The 11,246-nt window shown below is 40.8% G+C and overlaps 1 long non-coding RNA gene across 1 annotated transcript in view; it reads right to left on the reverse strand.

The window, feature by feature from the left end:
• LOC136008636 (uncharacterized) overlaps positions 1-9,703 on the reverse strand; it is a 49,532-nt gene extending 39,829 nt beyond the window's left edge. Inside the window, exon 1 of the long non-coding RNA XR_010610172.1 lies at positions 9,491-9,703. This is a non-coding gene — a long non-coding RNA (uncharacterized LOC136008636). The remainder of the gene's footprint in view (positions 1-9,490) is intronic.
• Positions 9,704-11,246: the final 1,543 nt, after the last annotated feature.

Raw genomic sequence — 11,246 nt, forward strand, 5'->3', positions numbered from 1 at the left:
ATTACAGTATTTGGGCAGCACAGGCATTGCAGGTACATTCAGTGCATACGGGTAAAGATGAATTGAACCAAGGAAAACCACTTTGGTCCTAAAACTAAAAACTGAACAGTCTGATTTTTCTGAATCAAATTTCCTTCTTATATTCCAGGCCAGTATTGACTACAATTTTTATTTTATTTTTTTTTTTTTTTTTGTACAGATATTTTCTAAAAAGGTTTATCTGAACTCAGTAAAAGAGTAAATATTTGACTCAAATCTTTAATGAATGAGTCAAAATATAGGTAAGCTAAATGGTAATTTTGTATCTGCAGGCTCTGATCTTACAGTGATCCAGTATCAAAGATTTGGGCAAGGGTCTGTCCAGGGGCCAGTCAGTGCAGGCTCAGGTTGTCAGGGAGGTGAATCACCTTATGACTCAAGAAACAAAGATCTCCTCAGTACACGTTGTAAGATCTTGGTAAGTTGTTTAATTTTTCTGTTTTCAACAAATTGTCTTCTAAAAGTGGAATAGCAATTTAATCTCTTCCTCTTAGGAATATGATGATAAATTCATCCATGTTTGTAAGATGCTGAGGTGTTAAGGTGTTTTGGAAATACATACAAACACACTGTGGGCAATGTTCCTGTAGCATGCATACAGAGGACAGTTCGCAAGTCTCTGATGCTGAATGTCTATTAAAATAAATTGCCTTTGACTGTAAAATCCACTCTAGATCAATTATTCATATACAAATAACTGCTATTGGACATGCAAAGTTATTAATAATAGCAGGAAATTAATGCTTTTCTTGTGTTGTTTCTGGGTTTGTATATCTGACTTGATTTCTTTACTTAATATATTACTGAATAAAAATTACCATGGTAGGCTCTAGGTGCACCATCGACAGGCTGATCAAGGGACTAGAGAAATTCATGCATAACAGTTCTATAACTACTAAGTAGCCTCATCTGGGTGAGTACTAGGGGATGGACAGCAAACAATGGCCAGGCTTGAACACACTTTCTAATGGCATCTCCTATTGCCATTGTCAGAGGCAGAATGAAAAGAAATATACCTATTTTCCTTTTAAGTCTTCTCAATTATGCTCCACTGCCATGTGACAGGTGCTTTCAATTTTATTATGCCCAGATCTGAAAATTGAGCATGAGTATTGCCAGTGATTGCAAATAGCTTTCTCTATCACCTTCAAGAAGTTGCCTAGTCTCAGTTCTAGGAGATTGTATGGGATTTGCACTTTTTATAGAGGAAACGTCTGAAAGCATCTGAAATAGGCAAGTCTTAATGGAAAGTAGTCAGCCTTAACACTAAAGTTAACCATTATGGTTTGCACTTTCTTACATTCATAGCTGTATAACCATTAGGAAAAAAAAATTAACGCAGCCCTTGGATCATTGGTGATTTTTGCTTTTTGCCATCAAAATCAGAATGCATTTCGATTCAACAGAGTATCAGTAGTCTCAAGGTGATGGGATACACATCCTGTAACCGTCCCACAATGAAATACGCATGTCCACAGCCCACTCTGACAGAAGTCTCACCAGACTCGGCTCTTATTTTGTTCTATCACCATTTGTGATTCACAGAGTATCTCTGTAATTGTTTTTATCAATACAATTTCTTCAAAAGGAAAATATCACTAGTGTAAGCGTGTGAAAACTACTTTGGCATCATCGTTAACATTTCATTTCTGTACGAAAACGCTGTGCAGACATTTTTAACAGGTGCATAAGTCCACTGGAGAATAAAAATGACAGTTCTAATATGTGACAGACTTGCAGCACCTTACAGTACTTTTTATGTGTGCATTTCGGCATAATATATCACAAGCTGTGCCATACCACATACCATAAATTTTGCAGACAAAATCACCCACAAAAGTTTCATCTTAAAAGTTCCACTAGCTTCATAATGTACACCATGAGCTAAGAGCTTGCAGGACAAAGTTAGCATATATAATCACAGAATCACAGAATCACAGAATCCCAAGGGTTGGAAGGGACCTCAAAAGATCATCTAGTCCAACCCCCCTGCAAGAGCAGGGTAACCTACAGTACATCACACAGGAACTTGTCCAGGCGGGCCTTGAATATCTCCAGTGTAGGAGACTCCACAACCCCCCTGGGCAACCTGTTCCAGTGCTCTGTCACTCTTACAGTAAAGAATGAAACATCTAAACACAATGTGCCCTGATTTCCTTTATTCTGAGGTACCAAAAAAAAGTTAAATATGTCAATTTTTAATTTTGTATTCAATTGAGCTCTCTGTTGAAATTATCTGTGACTAGATTGACTCACTGGATATTTTAAGCTCCTGAAACTATAGCTCGTTACTTCCTCATTTTTCCTTAAAATTAGTTCCATGATTAAATTTAGCTAGAGTTAATGTATTTCCAGTTGGAACAGGCCTTTGACACTAATATTTGATGACAGGCATGAATTTTCTTTACAGCATTACTTCTTTCTTCTTTTGTCCTCAGTAAGTACTTTTAAAGAGAGTCGGCCATGTGGAAGCCCTGGAGTATGAACATGAAGTGAGGAGTGAGTCTAGGATTCACAGTAAAGCCCACAAGCAGTATTCAAGAGAACAGGGCTGAGATGAAAAGTTTGTGTAAAACTAGGCAATATGGCAAATACTTGGCAATATATTTTGCCATGTTTTGATTTGCAAGTGAAAAGAGAAAGAGAAGGTTAAACTGCAACTAGACCTTTTCTTTGAAGTGTGGAGAGAGGGTGCGGTATGAGGAGATGAGAGGGGAAAAAGAGAAGAAAGAAAGAAAAGTCTAATTCTGGAAAGTGCTTTAGACTTTAGGACCATCCATTCAAGGCATTACAAGAAAAATTAAGTGCACACAAAGTTACAGAGTCAGATTCTACATCCCCAATGATAAATGAACAGTACCTGACTACATCAGCAGCCCCTCTCAGATCACCAGGAGATGCTGAATAGGAAAGCCCAGTGGCTTAAAGGACTGGACCTTGCAGTCTCATCTAACTTGTGTATTATCCAATCACATTGCTTCTGTTAATGAAAAAGGGAGCAGAAGGAACTCAACACAGGATCAACTCTACTGCAATCTTTCAGGAAAAATGGCCATTCTAACCCTAACACCTCTCAGTAATGAGGATTCAACAGCCTCCCAGCTGATACAAGTCCTTTAATTACTATTAGAAAGTTGAAATTAGTTTTCTTAAATCTTTGCATTTTCTCATCTTTCGCAAATGCAGACCACATAAGCCCTTTTAATGTACCTTTTAAATATCATAGAATGAGTTGGGTTGGAAGGACCTTTCAAATATTACCTAATCTAACCCCCTGCGATTACCTAATCCAGCCCCCTGCCTTACTGAAATTTCTTGGACTCTGTGAGGACATCGGAACCAAGATTTCTTCTACTCTGCTTTGGTGAGACCCCGCTTTGAGTACTGCACCTAGCTCTGGAGTCCTTAGTACAGGAAAGATACGGACCTGTTGAAGAGGGTCCAGAGGACAGCCACAACAATGATCAGACAGATGGAGCATCTCTCCTATGAGGAAAGGCTGAGACAGTTGGTTTTATTCAGCCTGGAAAAGACTGGGAAGACCATATTGTTGCCTTTCAGTTCTTAAAAGAGGCCTATAATAAAGATGGGGAGAGACCTTTTAGCAGGGCCGGCTATGAGACAAGAAGGAGTAATGGTTTTAAAATAAAAAAGGAGAGATTCAGCCTGGAAATGAGGAAGAAATTCTTGACAATGAAGGTAATAAAATACTGGTACAGGTTCCCCAGAGAGTTGGTAGATGTGCCATTCCTGGTGACATTCAAGGCCAGGCTGGATGTAGTTGTGAACAACCTGATCTAGTTTAAAATGTCCCTGCTCATTGCAGGGGGTAGGAGTAGATGAAATTCGAAGATCCCTTCCAACCCAAACTATTCTATGATTCCTTTTATTTTCAGAGTGACTGGTTTATCTGTATTAGCTTGAGTCATGTGAGTTCTCCTGAGTGCCCTTCTCACTTTATAAATCATAGAATCACAGAATTATAGAATAGTTAGGGTTGGAAAGGACCTCAAGATCATCTAGTTCCAACCCCCCTGCCATGGACAGGGACACCTCACACTAAACCACCCCACCCAAGGCTTTGTCCAACCTGGCCTTGAACGCCGCCGGGGCCGAGCATTCACAACCTCCCTGGGCAACCCATTCCAGTGCCTCACCACCCTAACAGGAAAGAATTTCCTCCTTATATCCAATCTAAACTTCCCCTGTTTCAGTTTTAACCCATTACCCCTTGTCCTATCATTACAGTCCCTAATGAAGAGCCCCTCCCCAGCATCCCTATAGGCCCCCTTCAGATACTGGAAGGCTGCTATGAGGTCTCCACGCAGCCTTCTCTTCTCCAGGCTGAACAGCCCCAACTTTCTCAGCCTGTCTTCATACAGGAGGTGCTCCAACCCCCTGATCGTCCTCGTGGCCCTCCTCTGGACTTGTTCAAACAGTTCCATGCCCTTTTTATGCTGAGGACACCAGAACTGCACACAATACTCCAGGTGAGGTCTCATAAGAGCAGAGTAGAGGTGCAGGATCACCTCTTTTGACCTGCTGGTCATGCTCCTTTTGATGCAGCCCAGGATATGGTTGGCTTTTTGGGCTGCAAGCACACACTGAAGCTGGCTCATGTTCATTTTCTCATCGACCAGCACCCCAAAGATGTAGAAAATTTAAGCGTATGCATAGAGACTCTATCTTGCTGTTCTTCTGCTTTTGCAGTTAACCTCAAATTATTTGTATTATTATTTTTACTGGTGTTCTTTTTCTTGTTATCTGCTTGTATTTGCTTGACCCAATACATATTCTCACTTATCCTGCATAGAACTTTTAGAGAACACTAGTAATTTTTTACTGTGAACACAGCTAATATCATTCTATTCCATTCATTTCATAGTGTATATGTAAAGTACCTCAGTGAAAAGAAAAACCCAGCTAACATCACAAGGATGATTAATATAAAAGCCAATTCACAGAGTTCCACAACAACAACCTTTTAGGAAATCTTACAAGTAATAACAGAACAAGTTTCAATTTCACACATTTTTTTCAGTCTTGGATATTTTGTATCACTTTAATAGATTTTTCTCTCATAAATATTTTACTTTTTTATGATGAATACCACCCTATATATATGTGAGGTAATGTCCATGTGTAAGGCAGTTATTTCTGCTCCAAGGCTTTTCAGGTGGTCCTAGATGGCTCTTTGCAGCTAGCATAAGCTGAGTTATTTCAGGACTTCATCTTGGGAGGGGCTTGAGTTGACTTGTGGGCTCATGTAATGAACTTAGGCTAGGCATCTGCAGAGTTTCAGCTCCAAATGGTTTAGTCTGTAACCAAACTGCAGTGCAGATGTATTACCAGGACAATTAAAAGCAGAGACAGAGGCCAAAGTTTTGTGCTATACTGTCATTAATTTAATGAGAGATTTTCATGCATGGTTGGTATTGTGGCAACTCTCAACTAAGAACATGAGTTAAATGCAGTGAAAACATAACCTAACACTCAGCCAGCTTATACACTTATTGATATGACAGACATGCACTCTCTAACAAGCTAGCCAACACTTGCAAAGAGCATGTTTTTCAACAAGGTACTCTGTGGTGAAACCAGCCAAGAGTGAGGTTTTAGTTAGCATTCAGATGTACATGTTGCACAAGTAACTCTCAAATAGCCCTTCAAGAAGTCAAACAGGGTCTTTAGCGATAGGACAATGGATAGAAGAAGGCAGATTGAGTCTAGATACAAGGAAGAATTGCTAGAAAATGAGGGTGGTGAAACACTGGCACAAGTTGCCCAGGGAGGTTGAAGATGCCCACTCCTGGAAACATTAAAGGTCAGGATGGATGGGGCCCTGAGAAACCTGATGTAGTTGAAGATGTCCCTGCTCATTTGGTTTAAACCCAGCCAACCAAGTATCATGCAGCCCCTCGATCACCCCCTGCCCTTTACCCCTTCCCAGGCAGGATGGGGAGAATCAAAAGAGTGTAACACCTGTGGGCTAAGATAAGAAGAGTTTAATAACTAAAGTACAGTATACTACTACTGCTACTACTACTACTAATAATAATGTTAAGGGAAATAACAAAGGGAGAAAACATAAAATCAGAAAGGGAGAGGGAAAAGAAAACTAACAATAAACACAAGTGATGCACAGCGCAATTGCTCACCACCTGCTGACTGATACCCAGCCCGACCCAAGCAGTGATCTGGGCCTTCCAGGTAACTCCCCCCAGCTTCTATACTAGGCATGACGTGCTGTGGTATGGAACACCCCTTTGGCTAGTTTGGGTCAGGTGTCCTATCTCTGCTTCCTCCCAGCTTCTTGTGCCCCTCCTCACTGGCAGATCATGAGAGACTGGAAAGTTCTTTATCAGGATAAGCATTACTTAGCAACAACTAAAACATCGGTGCCTTATCAGCATTGTTCTCAGACTAAAGCCAAAACACAGCAGTGCGTCAGCTACTAAGAAGAAAATTAACTCTATCCCAGCTGAAACCAGAACACTGATCTTTAAAGGTCCATTCAACCCAAACCATTCTATGATTCCTTAATTCTATGATTCTATGAAAATTTGAAGGAACTTTCCCTGTAGTCACATCCAGTCCATTAATAACTTTCAAAATAGAATGCCTTTTATAAGAAAATCTGCCCAAAAAAACAGTTGACTTCCTGTCTCTGCATTTCCAACTGAAAGTCACCCCAAACCCCACCAATCTGAGTTCACTGTTCTGATTTCCAGCCTGAACTTCAGAGCAGTTGGTATCTGGCTTTGGGCATGCATTGTTCTCTCTTAAAATGGAGATCTCTTTTTCTTGCTCAGCCAGCCTACTGACTTTGCATAGAGGCACACAAAATAATTTTAAGTATATTAGCTCATGGACCTAAATTGTGACAGAAAAAAAGAAAATAAAATCACAGAATAATACTTTTTTTTCTGAGACAGGAAACGTCATATTCCTTACTCTACCATCCCTGAAAAGTTACACTGGACTTAGCATTGCAGCTGACACTGGACTTGACAAATTACAGTAAGAACGGCACAGATTCATTCCACAGCCCAAGCTGTGGCTTTTCAAAATAATCTTCCTGTTGAACGCAGTTCAGTTGTCCAGCATTGATGAAGACTCATGGATAAAAAAAATGCTAAGATTTATGCTTATGCCAGACACGACTGTAAACAAGGAGAGGAGTGGCTGGAGAGCAGTGCTGCAGAAAGGGATCTGGGGTTGCTGGCAGACAGCAGGCTTCATGTGAGCCAGCAGTGGGCTCCAGCAGCCAAGAGAGCAAACCACACGCTGGGGTGCATTGAACACAGCAGATCTGGTCAGTCAAAGGAGGTGATTATCCCACTGTACTCAGCATTGGTGTGGTCTCACCTTCAGTACTCTGTGGTGTTCTGGGCCCACAATTCAAGGAAGATGTGTGTGAAGGTCCTTGAATGCCTCCAGAGAAGGAAAGGAACAAAGCTGGAAGGAACATCCTTGTTAGGAGTGGCTAAAGACTTTGGGCTTCTCCAGTTTGGAGAAAAGGAGGCTGAGGGGTGACCTCATTGCTTTCTATGGCTTCCTGAGGGATGAAGTGGAGAGGGAGGTGTTGATCTCTTCTCTCTGGGATCCAGTGACAAGACACATGGGAATGGCTCAAAGCTGCTCCAGAGGATGTACAGACTTGACATCAGGAAGCATTTCTCTACCAGGAAGGTGGCCAAACACTGGAAAAGGCTTTCTAGAAAGGTGGCCGATATGCCAAGATTGTCAGTATTCAAGAGACATTTGCACAATGCCCTTAAAAATTTGCTTTAACTTTTGGTCAGCCCTGGAGTGGTCAGGCAGCTGGACTAGATGATTGTTGCAGGTCCCTTCTAACTGAAATAGTCTGTTCCGTACTGTTCTGTTCTATTCCACCAGCTGCACAACAGAGCAATAATTTGTTTGTACCTACCTGAACACTCTCTGACATTTAAGTTTTCAGAAACAGTCACCCTGCCCTGAAAAAAAGGTCTACAGACAACTTCAGAGCAGCCTCAGTTGCTATGCAGAGGAACATAACAAAAGAATTGCTCGGCCACTCCTTGTTACATACACATCAAAGTCAGTATTTCATGCTGTCAGGCAGTAACAAAACGCCTGTGTTCAGGGCAAGGATCTGGTCCGGCTTTTTTACAGCTCTGCCAATCCCACAGGTCGCAGCTCGGCAGGCTTACTCATTTCTACAGCTGCAGCTGGCACCTAGAAAGTTAAACAATTCAGGTGCTCCAGAAAACAAAAACCAGGCAGACAGCAAACAGGGGAGTGGATACAGGGGAAGAGCTGGAGAGAGACAGATAAGGAGAAAGCAGCTGAGTAAGTGAAAGGAGGTAGTAAAGCAAAAGAAAGGGCAGGGAAGGGTTACTCCTGGTAGTTATAAGGGACTAAACAGCTTGAATTTGTCTAAGGAGCATGACAGGAAGCATGGAGAATCAAAACCACAGTGAGCATGCAGGGGGAAAACAATTTCTCCATTCTAAAAGTGCCAACTGTCCACTTAAAGACTCAAACCCTTTCACTAATGTACTCCTCGGTCTGTTCATTTCTGCTCCCAAGGACCCTCGTCCTGCAAGCACTTAAAACCTGGTTAACTTTACCTAACACAACTGCTCTGGTAACAAGAGCTGTCCGAGGGTTAGGAGCCCCCTCTGTGAAGTGCATATTTTTTTCACAGCATATGCATTAACCATTATATATTTTGAATAACTATATTTAATTTTGATATATTCAACAGCCTTGAATACAGGACTTTCTACTAGGAACTTTTACCCCAAATCAAGTGGCAGCTGGGGCCACATTGCAGTAAAGAATCTTTAAACAATGCAGAAAAGACCAAAGACATAATTTCAAAAAATGTGAAATATTTGCATGATAGCCTCATACAAATCATACATTAATTTCAACATTTTATTACTAAATATATGCACTGGATTTTCCACCTTAGCACTGTTTGCTAGGTACTGCACTTGTCTCGGTTGATTTAATCACTTGTCTGTGAAGAAACTGTACTTTTCCAGCAACAAAAACCAAAACCCACAGCTGCAGTAAAGTTACCTTTGCTTTTGTCAGAAGTGGAGATGGACTTTGCTGGCCTGATCTAAAGCACGTCCTTGTCTCCACCCCAGGGAAGGCTGCAGTTGCTTGGCCCTGCTGTAAAGCATTACTTGGCATGAGGAGGGAGTGGCAGGCAGAGCTGGGGGAAAGGCAAGGTTTCAGAGTCACCAAGTCACTGTCCCTTCAGCCAAGCTGACTCTGTGCAATGGTAACTCACTAGAACACCCCTAGAGACAACTATTAACCCAGAAAGCAAACACTCTCCCTCCTGAGAATAGTCAGGCTGGTTTAGATGATGAAGTATTTGCTCTTAAAAGCTTATCAAAAGAATTTAGACATAGATGTTTGAGAAAAGAGCAATCTGGAGCATGCATCTCACCTGAGGAAGCCCCTTTCCTCACCAGGCACTGAAGAAGGGTTCAGCTGCTTTTATGGTTTGAAAAGCAAAGATGAACTTCCTCTTTGTTCTGTTTGGTGAACTCTGAACTGCTGCTGTCTCGAGGGAGAAAACAAAGACACAATGCTTCATGGATCCTCCTGTGCAAATTGACTGTAGTGGCAGAACTGCAGCTTGGCTGTGGGAGGAGGAGTGTTTAACAGCTGCCAGGTTAAAGCAGAGGAAAGACAGAAAGATATTCAACTTCAGTGGTCAGTGATGCAATTATGCTATAAACAAATTGATCCTGTTTGATAATTATTTCATAAGGCAAATTATTTCTGTAAAGTATGAATAATGAAGTTTTCCATACAACAGAACTAAGTGAAAAAAAAAAGCCCCAAACCTTTTTGTAATGACTGAGGGTCTTGTAGGATGTGCAGGACATGTATCTGACCCACATCACAGTTACAGGCCACGTAAGAACAGATGTCTAAGTTCTGGCAAAATAAGTTGCAGAAGAGCTTCTGTCTCTTTGCAACTATTGAGCTCTGTGAAGAAGAGTTTATTCTACTAATTCCTCCTGTAAATACATAGTTACCTTCGAAGGGACATCATGTTAACAATTTCTCAAATGAAAATAAATTATATTTTTATCATATCAGCAATAAAAATTGGTTAATAGTTTTAAATACATATATTTACTACCATATCATTGGATAGGCAACCAAAAACTCTTTTAGAATTCCACAAAGCAATGTACACATTGAGAAGAAAGTTGACAATTAAGGTTGTTCTCTTACAGCCTTTTGATGTAAAGAAATCCTTTCAAGTTATGCTTAACCACCAGGCTTGGAAACGTAATATACAGATAGAATCAGAATCTACTTCTGATCATCAAATCACCAAACTAAAAGTAGTGTAATATAAAGGCTCCCTGAGACAAGCTCTGCTTCCTCTATCTCAAATAGGAATTACTAAAAGCAAATGTCACAGTACTTTTAGTAACATCAACTGCACTAGCATCATTGTCTGTTAAATCTGTACCAAACTGCAACCCTGTCCTTGAGACCCTGAAGAAGATACTCAGAGGATCTCGGGATGTATTATTGTGCTTTTGTTCACTTAAACAGTGATCAGTCCAGCACAGTGACTCAGTGATGAAAACAAGACAGAATACAGAAACCCCTAACACTGCATTTCATGTATGCTTGCTACTTTATTTCTGGCTTTTGTTTTATTTAAATTAAGAAAATTATGCAAGCATATCAGGAAACTCTGTAAATTGTGATAGTCTAAGTCAGTAATACAAATAGATAGACATAACTGTAAAGTAAAGCTTTTTCCCTTTGTGACCCCCATGGAAATGACAATTGTTGCAACTTACATCAGGCAGTATGTGACATTATTTATCATACACTGTTACAACATGTAATAAGGGGACATAATTGTTCAAAGCCAGGTTGGACAAGGCCTTGGCTGACATGGTCTAGTGGGGGGGGGGGTTCCCTGTCTATGGCAGGGGGATTGGAACAAGATGATCTTAAGGTCCTTTCCAACCCAAACCGTTCTACGATCAGATAATAATGTAATTGGAAGGATTCCCATACAGCTGGCTCCCTCTCCAAGCCTAATAGTATTACACATAGTCATAACCAGCCCCTTAAGAAATTATTTACACCAATTGAGTGGGATATAGGGATTCATTAGGTAACTGCCTCAAAGAAGAGAAGATGTATGGGAAGTATATTTAATTGTT

Source organism: Lathamus discolor, chromosome 2 (genome assembly GCF_037157495.1).
Source record: "Lathamus discolor isolate bLatDis1 chromosome 2, bLatDis1.hap1, whole genome shotgun sequence".
Lineage (NCBI taxonomy): Eukaryota > Metazoa > Chordata > Aves > Psittaciformes > Psittacidae > Lathamus > Lathamus discolor.